The following is a 6,000-nucleotide window of genomic DNA, read 5'->3' as shown; positions in this document are numbered from 1 at the left end:
CGATCCGATTCTGCTGCGGGCCAAAAAAAGGGTCCCGTGCGAATTTGCGGCGGGTGCGGCGGGTGCGACACGAATTCAGCCATACTATCTGTATGGCTGAACTCGAATCGCACAGAGATCGGATGTGATTTGCACTGCAGTGCGGTGCGAATCACATTCGTTCTCATAAACCGCTGCAATGTGAACCCAGCCTTAGTGACACTGGCGACGGGGGGTGATTATGGGGTTAAACCTTTATTAGGGGGGTTAGGGGGGCACATTAGAACTAAAGGGGGCTAACCCTAACTGCCCTAACAGTTATTACAGTCACAAATGACACCAATGCAAAAAAAAAAAAAAAAAAAAAAAGCAATTGGTGTCACTGTGACTGGGGGGGCAGGGGTAATTGGGGGGTGATCGGGGGGTAAAGGGGGGGTGTGAGTGTGCCTGGCATGTTCTACTGTGTAGTGTAGTGCTTGTGCAACTCACCGATGCTCTCTCCTCGGTGCCGGAACGAAAAATACCGACACGGAGGAGAGAATACATCACTTCCTCTCCTGTGTTTACATTACAGGAGAGGAAGTGATGTCACCGGACATTTTCATTCGTCGGGATGAATGGCCGTCCCCTCGTCCGGGATCGCTCCCGAACGAATACCGACCGCCGCAGGCACCGGGCGGGGGCCCGATCGGACCCCCGACCCGCGGGCAGGCAAGGACGTACATGTAAGCCCTTATGCCTGCCCGTGCCATTCTGTCGACGTACATCGTCGTGCGGCGGTCGGCAAGTGGTTAATGTGCACAACGAAGCCAAGGAAAGATGGAAAAATCTCCAAATGGCATCAAATTACAGATTAAACATTCTTATAACATGTCAAAAAAAGTTAGATTTTATTTCCATCATTTACACTTTCAAAATTACAGAAAACAAAAAATGGCATCTGCAAAAGTTTGGGCACCCTGCAGAATTTATAGCATGCACTGCCCCCTTTGCAAAGCTGAGACCTGCCAGTGTCATGGATTGATCTCAATCATCGTCTGGGACTCATCTGACCTTGCCCCAACAATCAGCACCATGGGTTCTTCTAAGCAGTTGTCTAGAAAACTGAAACTGAAAATAGTTGACGCTCACAAAGCTGGAGAAGGCTATAAGAAGATAGCAAAGTGTTTTCAGATGTCAATATCCTCTGTTCAGAATGTAATTAAGAAATGGCAGTCATCAGGAACAGTGGAAGTTAAAGCAAGATCTAGAAGGCCAAGAAAAATATCAGACAGAACAGCTCGCAGGATTGTGAGAAAAGCAATTCAAAACCCACGTTTGACTTCACGATCCCTCCAGAAAGATCTGGCAGACACTGGAGTTGTGGTACACTATTCCACTATAAAGAGATACTTGTACAAATATGTTCTTCATGGAAGAGTCATCAGAAGAAAACCTCTTCTACGTCCTCACTACAAAAATCAGCGTTTGAACTTTGCAAATGAACATATAGACAAGCCTGAGGCATTTTGGAAACAAGTTCTGTGGACCGATGAGGTTAAAATATAACTTTTTGGCCGGAATGAGCAAAGGTATGTTTGGAGAAGAAAGGGCACAGAATTTAATGAAAAGAACCTCTGTCCAACTGTTAAGCATGGGGGTGGATCAATCATGCTTTGGGGTTGTATTGCAGCCAGTGGCACAGGGAACATTTCACGAGCAGAAGGAAAAATGGATTCAATAAAATTTCAGCAAATTTTGGATGGTAACTTAATGCCATCTGTGAAAAAGCTGAAGTTAGAGGATGGCTTCTACAAATGGATAATGATCCTAAACACACCTCAAAATCCACGGGGGAATACATCAAGAGGCGTAAACTGAAGGTTTTGCCATGGCCTTCACAATCTCCTGACCTCAACATTATTGAAAATCTATGGATAGACCTTAAAAGAGCAGTGCGTGACAGACAGCCCAGAAATCTCAAAGAACTGGAACACTTTTGTAAGGAAGAATGGGCAAAGATACCTCAAACAAGAATTGAGAGACTCTTGGCTGGCTACAAAAACCTTTCACAAGCTGTGATACTTGCCAAAGGGGGCAGTACAAGATATTAACTTTGCAGGGTGCCCAAACTTTTGCAGACGCCATTTTTTGTTTTCTGTAATTTTGAAAGTGTAAATGATGGAAATAAAATCTAACTTTTTTTTGACATATTATAAGAATGTCTAATCTGTAATTTGATGCCATTTGGAGATTTTTCCATCTTTCCTTGGCTTCGTTATGCACATTAATACACATTTTTACCTGGGGTGCCCAAACTTTCGATCCCCACTGTATTTAAAATAACGATTCGAAATAACGATTTTCTAACATAACGAATAAAAGAAAAATAGTGAATGAAATGAAGACGAAAATTTTTCAGCAGTGAACATGTCTAGAGCAGGCTGCTAGGTAAATATAGTTAGCTCCTCAATCAGCCTGGTACACACAATGAGATTACCGGGTGAACGATCGTCCTTTTTTTTTTTTTTTTTTGCATGCTAATCTTCCATCAAAAATTAATAGGTTACTAGAGTTACTAAAATTCTCATACGACAGAATACAACTTCCTGTAATGGTGTAATGTATTATATTTGAATATATTCTTTTGTTTCCGAGCATGCGCGGTCTTGGTCAATAGATTTTTTTTGTGGACAAATACTGTACTGATTAAACAAAAATAATTTTTATTTTGTTCTGTTATTGTACGAGAAAAAATTTGTGCTTGTTCCTTCAAATAATTTTGCATGAGCTGTTATGATCGGCTCTCAAAAGCTGTGTACTAATGATCAGATTATCAGACGATCGTTCTGAAAGCGGTATTTTCTTCGTCCAATTTTCTCATCATGTGTTCTAGGCAGAATTCTTGGATAATCAGCCTCTGCTTTGAGGTGATAATATTAAAGCGGGAGTTCCGCTGTTTTTTTTTTTTTTTTAAAGTCAGCAGCTACAAATACTGCAGCTGCTGACTTTTAAAATAAGGACACTTACCTGTCCAGCGCACCTGCGATGTCGCTCGGCTCTCGGGTGCTGCCGCTACCATCTTGAGTATGGGAATTAGGAAGTGAAGCCGCAAGGTCCCCTACTGCGCATGCCCGAGTAAGACTGCGCAATAAGGACGGTCCCTGCTTTCTCTGGGATCCGTGTGTTTCCCAGCAGGCAGCGGGGGCCCCGCAGGAAGTGGCGTAAATACCCGTAGATTCTGTGGATATCTATGCCCGGAATAGGGTGCAGATACCTGTATTATACAGGTATCTGTACCCCCCTCCCCCCTGAAAGGTGCCAAATGTGATACCAGAGGGGGGGGGGGGGGGTTCCGATGAGTGGAAGTTCCACTTTAGGGTGGAACTTCGCTTTAAATAGGCAGATGAAGTTTCAGGAAAAAAAAATCCACTTTCCCTGACCGGGAATCGAACCCGGGCCGCGGCGGTGAGAGCGCCGAATCCTAACCACTAGACCACCAGGGAGAGATGCTGCAGAGCAAACAAAGATGATATGTACAAGCATAGTGCAGTGATTGCGAACCTTGGTACCCCAGATGTTTTGGAACTACATTTCCCATGATGCTCACGCACTCTGCAGTGTAGGTGAGCATCACGGGAAATGTAGTTCCAAAATATCTGGAATGCCAAGGTTTGCCATCACTGGCATAGCATCAACCACTTACCCTGACCCTTAACGACCAGGTCATTTTTTTTGCATTACTTTAACTGATAATTGCGCGGTCATGCAACGCTGTACCCAAATAAAATTGTCCCCACAAATAGAGTTTGTATTTGATCATCTCTGCGGTTTTTATTTTTTTGTGTTATAAACAAAAAATACATTATTTTTGAGTTTTTTTTGCTATAATACATATCCAAAAATATATGTATATAAAACAAATTTATTCATCAGTTTAGGCCAATATGTATTCTGCTGCATATTTTTGGTAAAAAAAAAAATCTTAATAAGCGTATATTGATTGGTTTGTGCAAAATGTATAGTGTCTACAAATACAAAAAAAAAATACAAAACACTAAGTGACACTTTTTGTGGATCAGTGACATCAATATAGTGATCAGTGCTAAAAAAAAAAAAAGCACTGTCACTGTATAAATGACACTGACAGGGAAGGGGTTAACTGCATGGGACGATCAAAGGGGTTAACCGTGTTCCCTCAGTGTGTTTCTAACTGTGTGGGGGAAGTGCTGACAGAAAGAACACAGAGATGGCTGTTCCTGATCACTAGGAACAGCAGATCTCCATGGTGTCCCTTGTCAGAACGGGGATCTGCATTGTTTACATAAGCAGATCCCCATTCTGCCGCTCTGTACCGCAATCGCGGGTGGCCAGCGGACATTGGGTCGCCTCCTCCTCTGTGCAGCGGGGGCCTGTTCGCGTGCCCACACTATATATTGCATGAAATGATGTACAGGTATGTCAGTTCGTGCAATAGAGCCACCCTGCTGCAGTGTATATGCAGTGGGTGGTCTTTAAGTTATATGAAAAATAAAAAAAAAATGGGCAGCAAGCAGGCAATTGTAATAATACATGAGTAGCAAATGGGCAAAAGTTACAATAAGTGGGCAGCAAACAGATAATCATGAGAATACGCAGGCATCAAACAGGTAGAGACAGCCCCCAACGCTGCAACAGCCCATATACTTGAAAGCTGACCGGATACTTACTGAACACAAGGAATGTTATATTTTGATGGCGCAGGTGAAGTGGTGATAACTGAAGAGCTGGATCCAACCAGGAATCAAACTCGGACAACGGCAACAAAACACAGCCAGTACATTGAATGGAAGAGACAATATTGAGCCTTGGTTCTTAAAGACCCCAGATGTTTCCATAAAGAGGACCTGTCATGCCTGGGATGTTTACTTTTCTTGTAATAGGAATAAAAGTGCTAAAAAAAAAAGAATTTGAAAAAAAAAAAAATTAAATCAATCAATTAAATACATTTTTCATCCCCTTGTGCAGTGGTGGTGCGTCCATAAGGGCGTGCGGGCACTGCCCCCTTTCTCCTGCCACCCCCTCTATCACCAATAGATAAATTCATGAATCTATGAATCTATCTATCTATGGCCAACTCCTATTCAGGCGCCCGCCCCTTTTTAAGGAACCTGAATCACAGCGGCGGGGTATTTTTTTTTTAAGCCCCCGGTTAGAGCCATAGGCCCTAATAGGAGTCAAAAAAGGTAAACAGCGAGCGCCATGCTTGGCGCTCACAGTTCATTCAGTTGTGTTAGGAAAGCGAATGAATATTTGTGTTCCTAACACTGAACAGCCTCCCTGGCAATCAGGTTCTTGGGTCTGTTACCCGTCACCTGATTGGCTGAAACGTCAGGCGCTGTGATTGGACACCTATCAGGCGTCCAATCATAGCAGAGGATGGGAAGAGAGGCTGGGAGAAGACATCGACGAGCATGGAGGACACCACTCGCAGCCGTCACCCTTTGCCCCACCGAGAGACAGGGTAAGTGCCAGGAAGATGGGGGGCAGGCACACTGGCAGCATTTTATGGGCACAGTGGGAGCATTTGATATGGCACAGTGGCACCTTTGATGGGCACAGTGGCTGCGTTTGATGGGCACAGTGGCAACGTTTTATGGCACAGTGGCTACAATTGATGGGCACAGTGGCGACAATTGATGGGCACAATGGCTGCGTTTGATGGCACAGTGGTGGCAATTGATGGCCACAGTGGCGAGGTTTGATGGCACAGTGGTGGCGTTTGATGGCACAGTGGTGGCAATTGATGGGCACAGTGGCGACGTTTGATGGCACAGTGGTGACGTTTGATGGCACAGTGGGGGCAATTGATTTTTTTTTTTGCACCCCCCAAATTTTTTTTTCAGCACCAGCCACCACTGCCCTTGTGCATATGTAAAAACGAAGGATTCGCCCTGGGACTTTAAATGAAGTGGGTACCATTTCCGCCAGTAAACATAACAGTAGTAAATATAGTATATGGTTTATTCAAGTACAATTGTTTACATGCATAAATAACACCAA

General features: G+C 43.8%; 1 non-coding gene across 1 annotated transcript; it reads right to left on the bottom strand.

The window, feature by feature from the left end:
- Positions 1–3,392: 3,392 nt before the first annotated feature.
- On the bottom strand, positions 3,393–3,464 carry TRNAE-CUC (transfer RNA glutamic acid (anticodon CUC)). The gene has a single exon. It is a non-coding gene; the product is annotated as a tRNA-Glu (tRNA).
- Positions 3,465–6,000: the final 2,536 nt, after the last annotated feature.

The sequence above is a fragment of the Lithobates pipiens genome, unplaced genomic scaffold, assembly GCF_037356315.1.
Source record: "Lithobates pipiens isolate NorthernLeopardFrog02 unplaced genomic scaffold, aLitPip1_a1.2 Scaffold_1, whole genome shotgun sequence".
NCBI lineage: Eukaryota > Metazoa > Chordata > Amphibia > Anura > Ranidae > Lithobates > Lithobates pipiens.
This window is presented reverse-complemented; position numbering and strand designations above follow the sequence as displayed.